The following is an 18,270-nucleotide window of genomic DNA, read 5'->3' as shown; positions in this document are numbered from 1 at the left end:
AGCTTTAAGGAGCCATAGCTAGTGTACCAGGGTTCTGTAAACGAGGCGCTACAGTATAAACTGCCCAGACTGGATCCCCACATGATGAAAAACACAAAAGGCCACAAAAGGCAAAACAAATGGAGAAGCAAAAGGCTGGGGAAACAGCACCTTTTATTCTCACTATTAAAATATTCAAAAACAGGGGTGGCCCCATGGCCGAGTGGTTAAGTTCACGCGCTCCGCTGCAGGCGGCCCAGTGTTTCGTTGGTTCGAATCCTGGGCACGGACATGGCACTGCTCATCAAACCACGCTGAGGCAGCATCCCACATGCCACAACTAGAAGGACCCACAATGAAGAATATACAACTATGTACCGGGGGGCTTTGGGGAGAAAAAGGAAAAAATAAAATCTTTAAAAAAAAATTCAAAAACAACACACACAAAAAAAGAATCAAACATCCCATTCCAACACCAAGAAGAGAAAAGTGAGAGGTCAACATTTTGATTCAGTAACATCATGACTTCAAGGATGTGTCTAGAACACGTTTCAATAATTTTCATAATGAAATTGGTAACAAGGATTCCTTTGCATATTTTATAACTTCACTATTTTTAGGGGCTATTTCACTCACCGTATTTGAGATTAAACCATAGTATTTAGAAATAGAGCAGTAACCACCAGATAAACTAAAAACAGAACATTAAAAAATGGGGGACCCTACAGTTCAAGACTGGAGGTGGGGAGGGGATGGTTGCTTTTCATTATAAGCTTGTTTGTTCTATTTTATTTTTAATTATGTGCATACATTACTTAGATTAAAAACAAATCTATTAAATTACAAGACTGAATTTAAGAGTCTCTACAGCAGGGCCGGCCCAGTGGCACAGCGGTTAAGTGCTCATGTTCCACTTTGGCGGCCAGGGTTTCACCGGTTTGGATCCCAGGTGCGGACATGGAACTGCTTGGCAAGCCATGCTGTGGTAGGCGTCCCACATACGACGTGGAGGAAGATGGGCATGGATGTTAGCTCAGGGCCAGTCTTCCTCAGCAAAATGAGGAGGACTGGCAGCAGATGTTAGCTCAGGGCTAATCTTCCTCAAAAAAAAAAAAAGTCTCTACAGCAGAATTTCTGGAATGAGTCTTTTTTTCCTACAATCTTCCTAGCTATACCATACCGTTCTTTTAGGGGAGGGGCACATATTTACCTCCTTTGCCAATTTTTTCCCCTAAATATACTAATATGCTTCAAATGTTAACCCATCAGCAACTTCAATCAATTCAACAAAACATTTCCTCCATGTCAGCTCTATGTGAGAAGATTTGCTAGGTGCCAGGGAGCCAAGGACCGTCAGAATGAGGAATCCCACCCAGCTGTAAGCCAACCGGCACTGAGTAAGAGCAACAAGGGGCAGACACAGAAAGGGTTCAGAGGGGGAGTGATCAGCTTTGACGGGAGTCCAAAGCAACCTCAGGAGCAAACGGTGAACTGAAGAGCATGTGGCGTGGAGATCATGGGGAAGCACAGCGGGAAGTCAAGAGACTGGGGAGGTCCACCTCCTCCAGATGGGGCTGTTGGGAGCAAGTGAGGACACTGGAAGGACAGGCAGTGACAGTGACAGCGCAGGTATTTGTCATCAGAGGAGTGTCCTCTGATAACAACTCTGGTGTGGAAGTGAAGGCCACTGGCCTTGGGCAGTGAGGATGTCTATGAGAGAGGTGTCCAAGGTCTTGTGAGTGTGGAGGAGTGACCGAGAACCGAGCACAGGAGAGTCGCAAGGACCGAGAGAGGGTGGGGTCCAGCAGGTGGCCTGACCCCGAGCATGAGGGAGGGCTTCTGTACAAGGAATGAAAGCAGGTGTCTGGAGTCCCCCAGTCTGGGGGAGTGCAGGGCTGCCTCTAGAAAAAGCCACAGAGGATGTGTGATCCTTGGGGATGAAACGAGGAGGTGAAACAGAAAGAGGAAGAGCCTGTGAAGAGGGTTGGAAGGCGGGGGCATTTGTTACAAAGCAACCAGTTTCCCTCAGGGCCCAGGAGAAGAGGACGGGAAAGACACAGAGCAGAGAGGACGGTGTCCTGCCTGCCGGCTGAGGATGAAAGTGAGCAGCCGCGTGGACCTGGTGTGACCCAGGAGAAGAGCATCCATTCTGCAGGGTCGGCTGCTGGGGCAGGCCTGTCCTAGAGGAGCTCAGGTGGTATTCCTGAGGCCTCATCCTGGCAGCAGCTGGGCACTGTAGCAATGAGAGGTGAGCCAGCGGGTGGCGGGGGCAGAGGCCACACCCCCAGCATAACGGTACACTGCTCATCTGCTCACACCACATTCCTCTCAATAGTTCCAATTTCAAAGGTCAGCCACTTTTCTAGCTTCCCACAATCAGAAACCACAACCTTTTGCATTAACATGGATTTTTTTTTTCTACTGTGCAACCAAAACTCAAAACTTTTGCTAGTAGCCACTGCAGCTGGTGGCACGAAGGAGGGGAAAAGGCACACACACCTCAGAAACATCCACTCACCTGCATCCTCCTGAGAGCTTTCTCTCCCTGCCCTTGGGCCTCTCTTTGTAACATTTGTTTCTAAAGCCTCTCTTTGTAACATTTGTTTCTAAGGCATAAGCAGGGCTCTTAAAGACAAACCATTCTAGGGCTTTCTTGCAAAACCAGCCCAGGCTTTGTGGGCTTGGGCGGGAGAGGGGTGAGCTACTGTTGTCTGTCCCCTCCTTCGGGGCGGGTATCAGAGCCTGGAGTGCTCCAGAAGTACCTGAGAGCTGTAATAAATGTGAACCTGCAGCCATCTGTAAAAGAGATGGAAGGGAGGGAAGCCACAGGCCAGTCAGGAAGAAAGACCCTGTCATGGAAAAACCAGATAAAGCAAATGAATGATTTGCTCATCGTAAATACGCAATAACCAGCAGACATGCTTGAACTTTTTATGTCAGCCACCTGCACCTAAGAAGTCTGTAATATTTACCATATTTTTTCATTCAATAAATGTATCATGTGCCTACTATATGCCAGGCACAAGTTAGATGCCTGGACGGAGAGACACAACTATTAGGTATGACACTGACATGATGCACCTGGTTTCAGGTTCCCGAGGAGGAACGGTCAGTCTGTTATACATGCTCTTCCCCACCTACCCACTTGTTCCCAAATAACAAAGTACTTTAAAAAAAAAAAAAAAAGCTCCGGGCCGGCCTGGTGGCGCAGCGGTTAAGTTCGCACGTTCCGCTTCTCGGCGGCCCGGGGTTCGCTGATTTGGATCCCGGGTGCGGACATGGCACTGCTTGGCAGCCATGCTGTGCTGGGCGTCCCACGTATAAACTAGAGGAAGATGGGCACGGATGTTAGCTCAGAGCCAGGCTTCCTCAGCAAAAAGAGGAGGACTGGCAGCAGTTAGCTCAGGGCTCATCTTCCTCAAAAAAAAAAAAAAAAAAAAAAAGCTCTCTGAGGCCCTTGCTATTCTCTTTCTAGCCAATGCTCTATTCCACTGCATTCCACTGTTTCCACAGAGCAAACGTCTCAACGTTGTAGGGCATTACATTTTCTAACAGCAGCAGCAGCCGCCACTGTGTCTCATTACTTGACTGGGCAGTTCACTCAAGATATGCCGCTCTGGAACCCACTCGAGTGGAGGGCTGGCAAACGGATGGGAAGCCCAGGTCAGGACTGCCACCACCTCCACTTCTCCCCTCCTCCCAGGGGGGAATTCTGAAAGGAGTTTAAAGGTCTCCAGAAGGAACTGAGTCAGCAGGGCATTACGTGCGAGTCTTCAGGGACGGCAAACGTGGCTCACTCCTTTGTTGCTTCCGCAAACATGCGCGGAGCACCGAGCACCCACTTTGCACCTGGCCCTGCCCTGGGCCCGGGGGTCAGCGGGTGAGGAGGTTACAAGATGGATACTGCTTCCATGCATACAGGGAAGGAAGGGCGTTCGAGCCAGAAGGAACAGCACCGGCAGAGGATGACGGGAGGACTCTAGGGCCACAGAAAGTGGAGTTTAAGAAAAGGAAGAGCTGTGCGCAGGGGTGAGGTGTGTTTTCCTGGACCAGTCCTGCACGCCCACTGATCCTCTTCACTCAAGGTCCATCCAAGCTGCCAGGTGCAAGCTTGGTCCTGAGCAGAACAGAAGGGGGCTTCGTGGTGGCTTGGGGTACTCTGGAGGGGCTTTGTCCCGCCATGAGCTGTACTTCTGGGACCATCTCAGCCTCCCTAGACATCAACGGAGACAGTGACGTGTGCCTGGACAGGCGGTGTGTTGACAGTTCTCTTAGTTTTAGGCAGAATTTTTCAGTCAGTGAAAAAAAAAGGTTTTCTCTACATTTCTCTACATGCCATTGAAGGCTCAGCACAAGTTCTGGTAAAATGTAAAGCTCCCGTCCAGTGTTGCCCTGTGGTGGAAGAAGATGAAAGCCCAGGAGTGCCCAAAGCCGTGGACACGTAAGCCCTGCGATTCAGTCCATCTTACGCTTCACAGCAAACAACTCAGAGAGGAACAATCTCCACATTCAGAACAACATGAGCCAACATCTGATACTGCAAGAAAGGGCCAGTCTCTACGAACAGACTAAGTCCATAGAGACACAAGCGGAAAAGGCTACAATAAGCTCAGCACTCTTAAGGGTAACAGAAAACCCCAGGATCTCAACATAGAGCTAGGGTGTCTGTGGAAAGTCAGATCAAGACTGGAAGGATGTGTGTGGAAGACTGAGGACACAGCAGCTGCCTTGGAGAAGAGAAGACTGGGGACAACTTGGGATCAGGAGGTGGGGATGATGCCACGAAGGAGCCAGGAGTAAAGTGACAGATGCTGCAAAGGTACATGTGCATTTCAACACCCAGAACAGAGAGAGAAATCAATTGAACACCAACAATTCTAAAGGAGAGGACACAAAGCCGACCTGCCAGGTCATCTCAGAAGTCTTCAGACTGTGTGAGCCTCAACTGAAAGTGCAGTTTGAAACCTTCAGGAGAAGGGAAATGAAATGACTGAACTTTGTCAAGAAGAAATAGAGCTTCCAGGCTATTGCCTCAGAGAGAGATCATGACTTGGAGCAAGAGGAGGAAAGCTCTGGAGCAGATGACAAGATGAGCCATGACGATGAAGAGTTGGAAACCTTAAAAAGCCGCTCAAAGACCTTCAAGAAAGGCTGGAAAGAATCATTTCTTCTTCTCAAAGTAGACCGTCCCTTGAATTCAAAGCCATGATCCCTGGGCGAACAAAACCTTCTCACCTCAGGACAGGAGGCTGCAGACCCGAGACGCAGCAAGAGCCATTAAACTCAAGCTTCTGAAGTGGCTCCTCATGCGTCTGATGAGCCGGGAGGCACACCTGCCCCATCCCTCGGCATTGGCTGCTATTTCTTTTAAGACGGGGGGTCTCACAGCCTTCCCCTCAGATTCCCTCCTCGGCCACCAAGCCTTTTCTTCCTCCTCCATTGCCAAATCTGATGTTTCCAATGGAGCCAAATGGGGTGTTTATGGCAACGGGATTTCCTCTTTTTCTCTCTTCACCACGAAGCGTGGATAACTCCCATCCACAAGGCCCCATCAGTTGGCTTTCCATCAAGGGGCTCTCGTCCTCATCCTCCCTCATGGGCTGGGTTTGTCCCTGGATACCCCGATGCAGAAAACCAAAGTGAGCTACTTTCTGAGGATCACTGACCCTCCACCGGACCCCACTGGTCAAAACCCTGATACACACAGAGAGGACTTCAAGTCATTCTGCACCTTACTTTTCCTTGTGAAGTATTTTTGAATTATTTATATTCAGTTAAAAAAAACCCACCTCTTTTACAGTGTTTTTACTTTCACTCAAATTATAACTTGATATTAACTTGATACAAATTTTAGACAGTTGTTAGCGAAAAAAGACAGTTTAAATTATTCTCATATCTTAGAAAATATAAGCAGCAAATCTGAATCTGATAAGCCAGACCACTATTCCCTCAACCATATGTTCTCCACAAGAATTCAGCTACCAGGGACATTAGAAGTTGCAACATGCTTTTCTTCCTGCCAATGGCTCTGTATAGCAAAGTAGTAGGAAAAAGATGGAAGACCCTTTTGGCCTCTGTAGACTTTAGTTGACTTAAAAAATCTACTGGAATAATGTGGGGATCAAAAATAATAATGATATACAACTATTACTATTTTTAGTATTTTTCAAAAATCTCAGGGACTAACGCTCTCCATACTTCTTACCTTATGCATTCAAAAGGATTTCCCCTTACAGGAAATATCAAAACAGAGGTATATCTCATGGAATGATGAGCAAGTCCCAGGCAGGGCTGTCAGCATGAAGACATGCTCTGGTACTAGAGACATTTTTACATGTTCAACAATTTTGACACAAAATGTCATCTACTTTTAGTTAGAGTATTTATTTTCTTTAAAAAAACTTTCAACTGAGGAAGATGTTGGGTCTCAAGAACAAGAGCAATTGCAATGAGATACGTGTCACAGTCTACCATATAGAACACTTCAAAAAATATATGGTTCCCTTCTAACTTTGGGTTAAAAGACTTACCTTGGCAAATTACCTGTGCCACAGTAAAAATGTATTCTGTAAGAGAAGCTGTGGAAACAGCCTGAGATGGACAAAGGGCAGGCCCATCTGTAACCAAGAAACAGACCTACAATTTAACAAACTCACGGGGGTCAATCACACCATTTGCCCTGCTGAGTCTTCCATTCTGCTTTGAAAACTTCATGAAAATGAAGACATTCAAGGTTAAATGAGAAAGGTCCCTGTTGGCCTGACCCTAAATGGGAATAGTAATGGCCTGGGCAGGTGGGCCCGCGTGCCCTGCTAGGCAGAGTCGGCTTGGCAGGCTGTCACCCGACTGTGAAGGGAAACTATGCCATCGCGTGATGAACCAGATCTGCACTCTCCCTGGATTGTAAGTGGATATCTCCACCCACGCTTCAGGAACCAGCGACGATCTCTGGGGATCTCCTTAACCCAACACAGAAGAAGCTTCTGCTGCTGACTTCCCATTGGCCTTGGAAAGTTTCTTTATGAACTGCCATGGACTAAGAGTTTCAAGAGAACTGTTCTCAGTCCTATGTAGCTATCTAATTAACATTTGGGTGTCTAAACATAAAACAAGGGACCCTGCTTGTTCTTAGCCATCTAGGAAGTTAGTTAATTTACACAGCAGCTACTCAATTTTAATTACTTTGTAAATAAATTCAATAAATTTGCTAGCTGTAATAAAAGCCTTACTTAGATTCAATATTTTTTTTCTGCTTTTTCTCCCCAAGTCCCCCAAGTACATAGTTGTATACTTTAGTTGTGAGTCCTTCTAGTTGTGGCACGTGGGACGCCGCCTCACCGTGGCCTAATGAGCGGTGCCATGTCCGCACCCAGGATCCGAACCGGCGAAACCCTGGGCTGCCGAAGCGGAGTGCGCAAACTTAACTACTCGGCCACAGGGCTGGCCCCTCGATATGAGTTTTTAATGTCTGTCATTTTGAGCAATCAGAGTGAATAACAGATGTTTGGTCTTTTAAAATTTTTAAATTACAGAAACCTTATAGTAAGATTACAAACACTGGAAAGTGGAGGGAAAAAAAGAGCCACTCTCAATCCCAACATTATAATATAGCTATTACTTATCTATTCATCTTAAAACGCATAATTTAATTGTATATTCAAGCTATATATACCACTCTATATTCAACTTTTCATTTATTTTCTACATTGCTAGTTTTCATAATATTAATATTGTATCTCATTGAATTAGTAGAACTTTAATATGGTCTGCTTCTTATTTTTGCTGGGGTTTAGTAATTTATTTTAATAAACTGTAAATCACCTATTAATGTCAAATATTTGAAAGCTAAAAATAACCTTTATTTCAAGGATTCCAGAAGAATAAATTAATGCATATAAAATAGTTAAGAAAGGCAGGAATATGTTAAATTAACACTGTGCACATACGAGTAGTTTTCAAACACAACTGCTATGGGTGCTCTCAAGGCTATTTCTTTTCAAAACTGTTATGACACCAACACATAATCTACAAATGTTAAGAGGTAATAAGGAGCGCTAAAGAGATACAGGCACCACTAAGCGCTTTAAAGGAATTATCACACTTAATCTGCACAATCATCTTTGCCTCCCTACTATTATTACACCCAGTTTACAGATAAGGAAAGTGAGGCTGGAAGAGGTTAAGTAACTTGAACAAGGTCATAGAGCTGGGATGGGAATCCAAACATCCTGACCCACAGCCAGCATTTAGTCAATACGCTATTGACTTTACTGGTCCCCAAGCAAAACATAACCACCAAAAACCTAATCCATTACTATAGGCTATCAATTGACTTTTGGTAAGTTCCTTTTCCTTGGAAACGATTATAACCATGCAATGGAAATCTGATACCCTTTCCTCTCCCCACCATCCAGTGATGATATTCTGCAAATGTGTCATAAAATATCCATAAATGGTTTATTGTAATGCATCACTGATCCATAATATCCCATGCAAGCACTCTGATACATTCCAGCCCAGTCATATGTTCACACACCATTGTGTCCACTCCAGAAAACTACTATCTATAATCTCAAGAGCTCAATGCCATTGAATTTCAACTAAGGTAATGTGTGGCCCTGACAGTTTCCAGAAAGTCACTGTGACAGTTTTGAAGGTGGTAGCACTGCTGTTGGCTGTTTTCCTATTATACGGTTGGCAGCCAAAAATGAGGGATGAGAAAAACATTCAACTTCCCAAAATACAAAGAACACGTTCTTTTGGGTTATGGGCATTGAAAAAGTGTTAACAGCAATGTGTTGTTCCAGAGTGACCCTCTTCTCCGCCCTCGCCCCTCCCAAGCTGGTTATATTTTTGAGAGGGATCCTAGCAAAGTGAAGAGCACACAGACAAAGGATGTCAGGCTGGTGAGAGGCCTGGACAGTATCATCCACTCATTCATTCACACATTAATACATTCTCAAGGTGCACTTAGGGTATGCCAGGAGCCACAGGGCCAAAAAGAGAAAAAAATAGTCCTTATTCTTGTAAAGCCCATAGTGTGTGGAGAGTCAGAGAAAATAATGGCAATACAATATAAGATGTGGTTTAATCAAAGTAATGGGAGATGCTGTCAGATCACAGAGGATGAAGGGGGAACTGAGGACCTGAGACTCAATACCCATGCTCTAAGAGGGCTGGGCTCTCAGGGGCAGTTCTAGAGCCACTGAGACCCCCTTGTGGATGGGGACGCTCCAATCAGGGTCATGTTGGTGTAGAGCAAACTATTAAGCCCTATTTCTTTATAAGAATCTCCAGTTACCTTAAGTCAAACCATCTTGCATTGGTGGCGGAGGGGGTGGGGTGGAACATGGATTTGGATAGGTAAATATGTAACCTTCATTTGCAGTTGGTGACTACTTTTTAAGAAGAAGGGACAACTCACTGTCTGTTTAGTGACTAACTCTATTCAAGAATGACTGATATACGTATGTTAAAAGTGTGGCCTGTGGACCAGCAGCAATCAGCCAATCGTTTACTCCCAGTCCTCAAAGAAACAAGTGGGGACACGAGACTAAGCATTTAGAAACTTTAGGTATTTGTAGGATCTCGTAAAGAGAAAAAATAGGGGCTTTGTATGTATTCTATTTGTCTTTGTTTATTTCATTTTTGTAATAAATTCATTTTCTTAAATGTTATAAAAGCATCCGTCCGTGACAGATTAGAAAAAGAACAGTCTTTCAGCACAGATAGTTTAAGAGGCACAGCTCCAAATAATTTTGAGTATGTAAGTACACAGAAGTGTATTTTCCCCCTTAAAAAAGAACAAAGACTGTAAAACTAAAATTTTTTAAAAAGCCTGTAGCCTTCAGGATAAGATTCTCACCCAAGTTTTTAAGAAGTATCCTTTACTGGGTTTATCTGTTTTAGGCACTGAGCCCTGCACTTGAAGTGCACGGGCTCTTTCAGTCCTCACAGCAACCAACAAGGTAAGGATGATTACTAATTTACCAACGTGAAACTGAGCCCTGAGAGAGCCACGTCACAAGCCAATGACCTGCGGCTGGGAGGGGGCAGAGCCCCAAGGCAAATCTATCCAATTGCAAAGCCACAACTCGATACTGTCTAATATAACTCAAAATCCACTCAGTTGCAAGTAAAAAGGTGCAACATCTAATTGCGGCTTTGTATGTCTTCTATTTGTGTTTGCAATAAATTCAAATTGTATAAAATGAGAACTTGTTAATATTTTAGATAATCAAAATGAAGTAACCAGATAGTTGTATCATTACTATAACCTTTGAAAACAAATGTTTCACCCACCAAGAATTTTATTTACTTAAACGAGTCCATGTTTCTGTTTTAACAAAAGATAGGAAAAAAAATGTGACTGAGATGTATCTTAATTACAGGCTTTTCTTGTTCTAATATGAACTGTATTTTCCTATTAGATTATACTTTCCAGAAGAACAATGCACATTTAAATCCTTCTGAAGGGAAAATTACCCTTAGTGGGTTTATGTTTGCAAAGAAGTAAGAAAGCATTGGCAGAGACTCAAGTTTTCCCAAGATACATACGCACACCAAATAAGTACAGATTACAAAACCAAAGAGGCATGCCCATCCATTATTTTCTTCTTCAATATTACTGTTACTTTAGGAGGAGCTGTTCAATTCCAAAGCTTCATCCATTTAAAAAAAGGTTCGTTAATAATTTCCAAGCAGATAAGGATGCAGTAAACCAAAATGATATAAACTATAGTGAGAAAATAGTTAAAGCAAATTGTACCTGATCGTAACAAGTTAAAATAGTCTAGTTATCTATTTTTGCATAAAAAATAAATTAACTGAATCACATGTTTGTCTTCAAAGTCCATTTTGACATACATCATTCTGTTTGCCACAGAATTTTCATCAGAAATACTTGTCCCACAGGATACAGACTACTGCTAAATGGGAGAAACATCTTGAATTTTGTCGTATTTAAACATAATTCTTCTCCATCAAAGGGTTGTATGCTTTTTGGAATTTGAGTTCCATAAACACTGTAATTTCACTGTTAAACATATTTACAGAGTCATAAATATTCAAATTATATGATAAAGACAGTACAAGCGGCTGATAAAATGTGATTAACATTCATTTACAGGAGCTTAGCAGGCTCTGCCAAATGCTACTTCCCATAACAGGCTAGGAGGTTCTGACTGCGTTAAGCTTCCTGATTATTCCTTTCTATCCTATGGTATTTCAACACTATTTCCAAGATTCCAAAAATCATCATCAAGTAGATTTTACGGTCTTTTCCAGTTCCCGAGGTCTATGGTTCATGAGATTAAAACTTTCCCCAAGTGCCTGTCTTCTGGGTTGATATTTCTGAATTTCTTGTATTTCCAAAAACAATAGTTACTTTCCAATTCTGCAATCTTTCCAATTTAACTCTATAAAACTGAGACCTCTCATAAGGGGCTCTTCACACTTTTTATGTTGGTTTCATGTCAACAGAGGCAGATTTTTCAAAAAGCACATTACTTTTTACACTCTCAGTTTCCTCTGGTACATTTAAGCTATATTCTGTCTCAGAGAGATACAATAAACATGATTATTCTGTTTTAAACAATAAACACTTCTGTCAGCACATTACTTTCATTAAGTGAATTTTAACGTTTGGATTCATAAACAGGAGCTGGTAATTCTTGCTGAGCTTCATTGCTTCCTCCTGGCAAGCAGAAGCCCTGGGAAGTGACTATTTACAATTAAGAAACTTTGTATCTCACAGAGACCTCTAAACTTGTAATCAATTACAGATTCAAATCACGTCTTTTTATAGAATCACAGATCTTTGCAGAACCATATACACTCCTGCTGTCCCACCAAATTACCTTCCAGGCTATTAAAAATGTGCCTATTCTTGCTTACATTTGTAACCTTAGGAAGAGTCTAGACGGATGTCTGAGGTAGCTTTGTTATAATCTTATTTGAGTTCACGTTCTAAAATTTGAAGACCATAAATTTTGAAAAAATTTTAAAGAAATCTCAGTGCCAATTTGTACATAAAATATGCCAATAAACACAATTCTGGTTCAACCACATACTATTTGGAACAGTGCAATTTCCTCATTTACATACATTTCAACACTCACAAGAACACAAAAAATTCTCAGTTGGGAACAGCTAACCTTTTAACATCTTTCTTGCTGGTGACCTTCCTGCTAGGAAACTGAAATAAGAGAAAATATTTAAAATCTGATCTTTGAGGGTCCAAACAATTATTTATTGAAGACTTACTATATGCCAGGTACCATGCTACAGGCTGTAGGCAGAATCTGTATGACAGATAATGGACCATAGTCTGGGAGGACAGATAGTAAACAAGTGGTTCCACAAATAATTAATTACAATTAGACTGGGATTAAAAAATATTTTTCTTGGGGCCAGCCCAGTGGCATAGTAGTAAAGTTTGCATACTCTGCTTTAGCAGCCCAAGGTTTTTGGGTTCAGATCCTGGGCACAGACCTACACATCACTCACCAAACCATGCTGTGGTGGCACCCCACATACAAAATAGAGGAAGATGGGCACAGATGTTAGCTCAGGGCCAATCTTCCTAACCAAAATATTTTACATATATATATATTTTTCTTATTATAAATGTAAACATCATAGCAACAGTAGAAGCTCATATCTGAGAGCTCACTATGGGGACAGGCATCATTCTAGTGATGTATAGGTACTCATTTATTTAATCATCAATGTAATATACACTTGTTATAGAAAATTTGGAAACACAGAAACACACAAAGAAGATTTTTAAGTTGCCCATCCCACTTACTCAGAAATAACAACTGGAATATACTGATGTATATCATATTTTACTCACTGAAAATTTTTTCCTCACTTAATGGTATGTCTTGAATAGTTTCTCTTGTCTTTAAATACTTTTCAGAGTCATAATTTTAGTGGTTCCATAATATTCCAACTCTTGTGCATGCCATAATTGATTTATTTCTTGACTCTTCGATATTTATGTGGCTTATTATCTTTATTTTTTTTTAAGAAAACTATGATGAGCATTCTTATGAATAAATCCTCATCTCTGATTATTTCCTTTGGATCGACTTCTAAAAGTAAGATTACAGGGTCCAACTACACTCCAGAAAAAGTATATTGATTCATGCTCCCTAGTGAGGAACTGTTTATCATGCCACACCCTTAACTGCATCAAATGTTATCCTAAGAAAAAAAACGTTTTCTAACTGAAGAGTAAGATCACATCTCATTGTGTGTGGTCAGCCGTGCAGTAAACATTCCTCAGCTATGGTGATATGTAACATATTTTTTTAAAGAAGACAATTTAATCACATTACATGGCATGAATATTTAGAAAACCTCAAGTGACAAGCATTAGACATATTTTTCTGGAACTTAAGGAAAAGTCAGTAAAACTGGAGTTCCCTGAGGTAAACACTTCCTGCCAGAAGTCATAGGACATTAGGAGTGTTTCTCAGGTTAAATTCACACTGAGGCAACTAAATGTCAAAATGGTGGGAAAAAAGGAAAGACCTGTGATTGAGGATACAGAATATACTGATTTAGAAACACACTGACTTAGAAGTGACTAAAATGAAATAAAATGAAGAGTGAAGCATTTATCACAGAGAACTGACCATAACAAAAATTAGACAAACAAGCAACTCTGCCATGGAGAGAACACACAGAATGCATAACACACTGTTCCCACATGATTCATTACAACTTTTGGAAAAAAGTCAAAATCATAACCTGAGCTACCCTCACCCACACTCTGTCTGGCCTTGAATTCTTCTCTGCTTAATATCCCTCAAGAGCCCAGGAAGCTGCTAGAAAACGGATACAACAGATAACAGACTCCCTGCACAGCTGAACTAACTGGGGAAAAAAATTAAAAACCAGAGATGGGGAAAGATTCCACCTTTGCAGAAATGTGCTACCGGACTAAATTTGAAGAGGAGACACAAAAAGAGCGTAAAAAGAAAGAAACACAGAACTGTTCATTGTTGGTCAAAAGCAGATAGCAGAACTGGAATTCTGGACATGAGACATCTCCTATGTTCCCTGGGCTGAGCAAGTTCAGTTACAGCCCAGCATCAGTTACGGCCCGGCACCCTCATGGTAGGGAACAAAGGAAAACAAGCATTTCTCAAGGGGAAAAAGTCTAGGGAGGTCCAAAGAACAATTAAGATCGATAACAAAGTATTTCCAACATTTCCACTGTCTCTATATGGAGAAAGGCACTCAGTATAATTCTGTATATTTGTAGGAAAAAAAATGATTTTTTTCTGAATTTATATATTTTATCTGAAGTGTATGTTTCTGAACTAAGAGATACAGCAGTGAACTGCCGAGATCTATTAACAAATCTGCATTCACTAAATTTTAATAGATACAGCAGAAAGTAACATTTCATTCGGTCAGCAGAGATCCAGGAAGTCGCTGTAAGCGCCAGGTACCGTGCCACGTGCCAGTAACACAGCAAAAAATTCTCACTGGATCCCCATCCTCAAAAAGCCCACAGTTGGGCAGGCTAAAAATATACACTTACACTGAAAAGCTGGCAGGTGTCAAAGGGTTTTCACATCTATGGAAATCTGAAGCCCCTGAAAGTGACCGATTTCTCAGGATGAAAATAAAAATCGTATTTTTTCCCTCCAGACAAAAGATGAGAAGAATGAAGGGATAAAGAAAGTCGAATGGAACTAACTGATCCTTCCTCTACAAATACTTAATTTCAAAGATATACACACTCATTTATCACAAGATTCCAGGAAGGAAAAATTCCAAATTAAAAAAAAATACCTACTCTCATTCCTTCCCATTTGGTACCATATGGCTACAATGCAGTCATGTGAACCTTTGCTGTGATACAAAATCAAATGTTTTTAAGTATTTATTTATTTATTTATTTTATTTTTCCTTTTTCTCCCAAAGCCCCCCAGTACACAGTTGTGTATTTTTAGTTGTGGGTTCTTCTAGTTGTGGCATGTGGGACGCCGCCTCAGCATGGCTTGAAGAGCAATGCCATGTCTGCACCCAGGATCCAAACCAGTGAAACCCTGGGCTACCGAACCGGAGCACGCGAACTTAACCACTCGGCCACGGGGCTGGCCCCTAAAATCAAATGTTTTTAAGAGAGTCAACACAGGTTGAACCTTTTTTTCTCAAAATAGAAATAGCTTAAATTTCTTTCAGATAACATCTTTTCATGACTTTTGAAATAATACACATTTTTAAAAATCAAGATAACATTAATGATTATTATGAGATAACTAAAAGGACAAATGACAGAACTAAGTTCCAAAGTATCTTCCATTGGTTCCTCAAAAATTAATAATAGAGGGGCCGACCTGGTGGCACAGTGGTTAAGTGTGCACATTCTGCTTCGGTGGCCCAGGGTTCGCCGGTTCGGATCCTGGCTGCAGACATGGCACCGCTTGGCAGACCATGCTGTGGTAGGTGTCCCACGTATAAAGTAGAGGAAGATGGGCACGGATATTAGCTCAGGGCCAGTCTTCCTCAGCAAAAAGAGGAGGATTGGCAGTAGATGTTAGCTCAGGACTAATCTTCCTCAAAAAAAAAATTAATAATAGAACTACCATATGATTCAGTAATCCCACCTCTGGGTATATATCTGAAGGAAATGAAATCCCTGTCTCGAAGAGACATCTGCAACTCATGTTCACTATAGCATTATTTGCAATAACCAACACATGGGAACAAGTTAAGTGTCCATCGATGGATAAATGGATAAAGAAAATGTGAGAGAGATATATATATGCATAAATACATACATACATACAATGGAATATTATTCAACCATAAAAAGAAGAAAATTCTGCCATTTGCAACATGGACAGACTCTGAGGGCATTATGCTAAGTGAAATAAGTCTGAGAGTAAATCTTAAATGTTCTCACCACAAACAAACTGTAACTATGTGAGGTGATGGATGAGTTAACTGACCTTATTGTGGTAATCATTTCACAAGATATACGTAGATCACATCATCAAGTTGTACACCTTAAATGTACACAAGGTTATATGTCAATTTATCTCAATAAAGCTGGGGAAAAAAGAAACAAAGTTCCATTAGCTGATATAATGAAACTAAACCCCTAATACAAAATTTAACAAAGACAAACATTATGCTGTACACAGATTTCTAAAAACTTATTTGAAACAAGAGAGGAAAAGCAGGCAAATTCACATTTGTTGTATACCCAACCCTGAGCCAAACTTTTCTAACAGCTTTACAATAGTTATCTAATTTCATCTTCCCAACAGTGTTCTGAGATGGAGAGCATTCGCCCTATTTTATAGGAAACTGAGGCTCAGAAAGGCAAGATAACTTGCCCAAGGTCTTGTTACTAGAAAGTGTTGTAGAACCAAAACTGAAACTAAGGTCAGAGGCTCCTGGTACTTCAAAGCCTCCTATACAGAATATGTAAATTAGGCACAACAAACGTCAATGGGGAACATAACTAGGATGCTCTTCCATTGGCCCATCCATAATCTCAACTGCCTCATTTCTTTAATCAGAACAACATACACCTGCCTGCTCCTGAGAAGAGCTGTGGGCATCAAGAGTGACCGTCCACGTATGTGTGCCTGGTAAACTGTAAAGCACTGTGTATGGTGACACTGGCTCTGTAACTATTTTAAGGGAAGGAAAAGGAGCAATGTGTAGAAGCTGCACGTGGGGAAGCAAACTGCCCCTTGTAAAAGGAAGAATTCTACCAATTACATCTGCCCCAACTTCCTTGAGAAGGATCGGGCTGCCTGCCTCTCGAAGGGTTCAAGCCAAAGCCCGTGACCACTTGTCTGAGATTCTGGATGGGTGGGAGGAAGGTGGATTGGAGGACCTCAATGTCCACTCCTCTTCTAGCTTCTCCAATGCCACGAACACCTTACAACAGAATCCTTCCCATAGAAAAGGAATGCCTTTCCCCCTTTAGCACCTTTATCCTGATTATTGGGGATTATTCTGAAATGCAAAAGACAAATGGCTCAAAGAGAGAGACAGGACTTAAAATGCTCATCTGCAGAAGTAAAAGTACACACAGTCATCTTCTCACCTCCCCTATCCACTCTTTCCTGCCCAGTGGCTTACTTCACTGTGGATGGTGATACATCTCTGGGACACATCTGGATCAGTCACCTTCAAACTTTTTTGACGGTACACCCCATAAAGAAAAAATGAGCATAATCTCAATGTGCTTCCATTTCTATATGTATAAATTAAGTACAAGTACTACTGTGCTAATATATTTTGGATATTATATACATAAAAAACACAAGGTTTAAAAGGAGACCAAAAATACCAGACATTTTCTTCCAGCACATCACTGTGTATCCTCTTCTTGCTTTTGTAAACCTGATCACTCACTTCTTTCTCCCATGGGTCATCAAGTCCTCTTCATTCCACCTCTATCTCCTTCATCTCTCTCCACATTTCTACCCCCAAGGTCAAGGACATAACTGAGGCCTTCAATATGCCACCACAGAGCACAAGACGACTTGTAAACTGGCCTCCCTCCACTCAGGGTTTTCCTCCCTCACTTCGGACTGTATCAGCCTCAATGGCTCCCCACTGTCCACAAAGTCTAAACTGCTTGATGGCCATATGTGAACATAAAACATCATGGTTGTCATCTCACTAACTATGCTGCTTGATGGCCATATGAGAACATAAAACGTCATGGTTGTCATCTCACTAACTATGCTGCTTGATGGCCATATGAGAACATAAAATATCATGGTTGTCATCTCACTATGTCATCTCTGGCAAAAAAAACTTTCCTCCATTTTCTAGTCCAGAAAATGGAATTAGCAGTGTCTACCTCATGTGTTTCTTGTGAAATTCAAACAAAATAATACGTGCAAAGTCCCGTTACACTGCCAGGCACAGAACATACATCTAACAGCTATTAGCTATTATCAGCATTACCTTTCTATTCCTATCTCATTACCGTGCTCAAAGCATTTAAGACACCAAGCTAACGATTCCTAAGGAGGAAAAACACAGTCATTCGAGGACACTTTCCTTTACCTGGAATGCCCTTCCTTCCTGGAGAACACCTACTCATCCATCAAGGCCACCTCAAATGTCCTTTCCATGAGTCCCTATTGTGCTCTCCCACACAGAACTAATTTCTTCCTGCACAATGTTCCCATAAATTTAAAACACCTCTAACATACTACACAGCACATCTTTGTTTACTTTTCCATATCTAAAGCTAGGACACAAACCATACAAAGACACGGGCTGTGTTTCATTAGT

At 41.7% G+C, this 18,270-nt stretch overlaps 1 protein-coding gene across 3 annotated transcripts in view; it reads right to left on the bottom strand.

Moving 5' to 3' along the window:
- The window catches only part of SRGAP1 (SLIT-ROBO Rho GTPase activating protein 1), a 258,617-nt gene that overhangs the window by 221,919 nt on the left and 18,428 nt on the right, over positions 1-18,270 (bottom strand). The window contains exon 2 of one of the 3 annotated variants that reach the window (XM_070621938.1): positions 15,954-16,053. The exons of the other annotated variants lie outside the window; for them this stretch is intronic. The gene's annotated coding sequence lies outside the window, so the exon portion shown is untranslated. The remainder of the gene's footprint in view (positions 1-15,953; positions 16,054-18,270) is intronic. 3 annotated transcript variants of the gene reach the window in all.

This window comes from Equus przewalskii, chromosome 5, assembly GCF_037783145.1.
Source record: "Equus przewalskii isolate Varuska chromosome 5, EquPr2, whole genome shotgun sequence".
Taxonomy (NCBI): domain Eukaryota; kingdom Metazoa; phylum Chordata; class Mammalia; order Perissodactyla; family Equidae; genus Equus; species Equus przewalskii.
The sequence above is the reverse complement of the archived record's forward strand: the minus strand, read 5'-3'. Positions and strand labels throughout refer to the sequence as shown.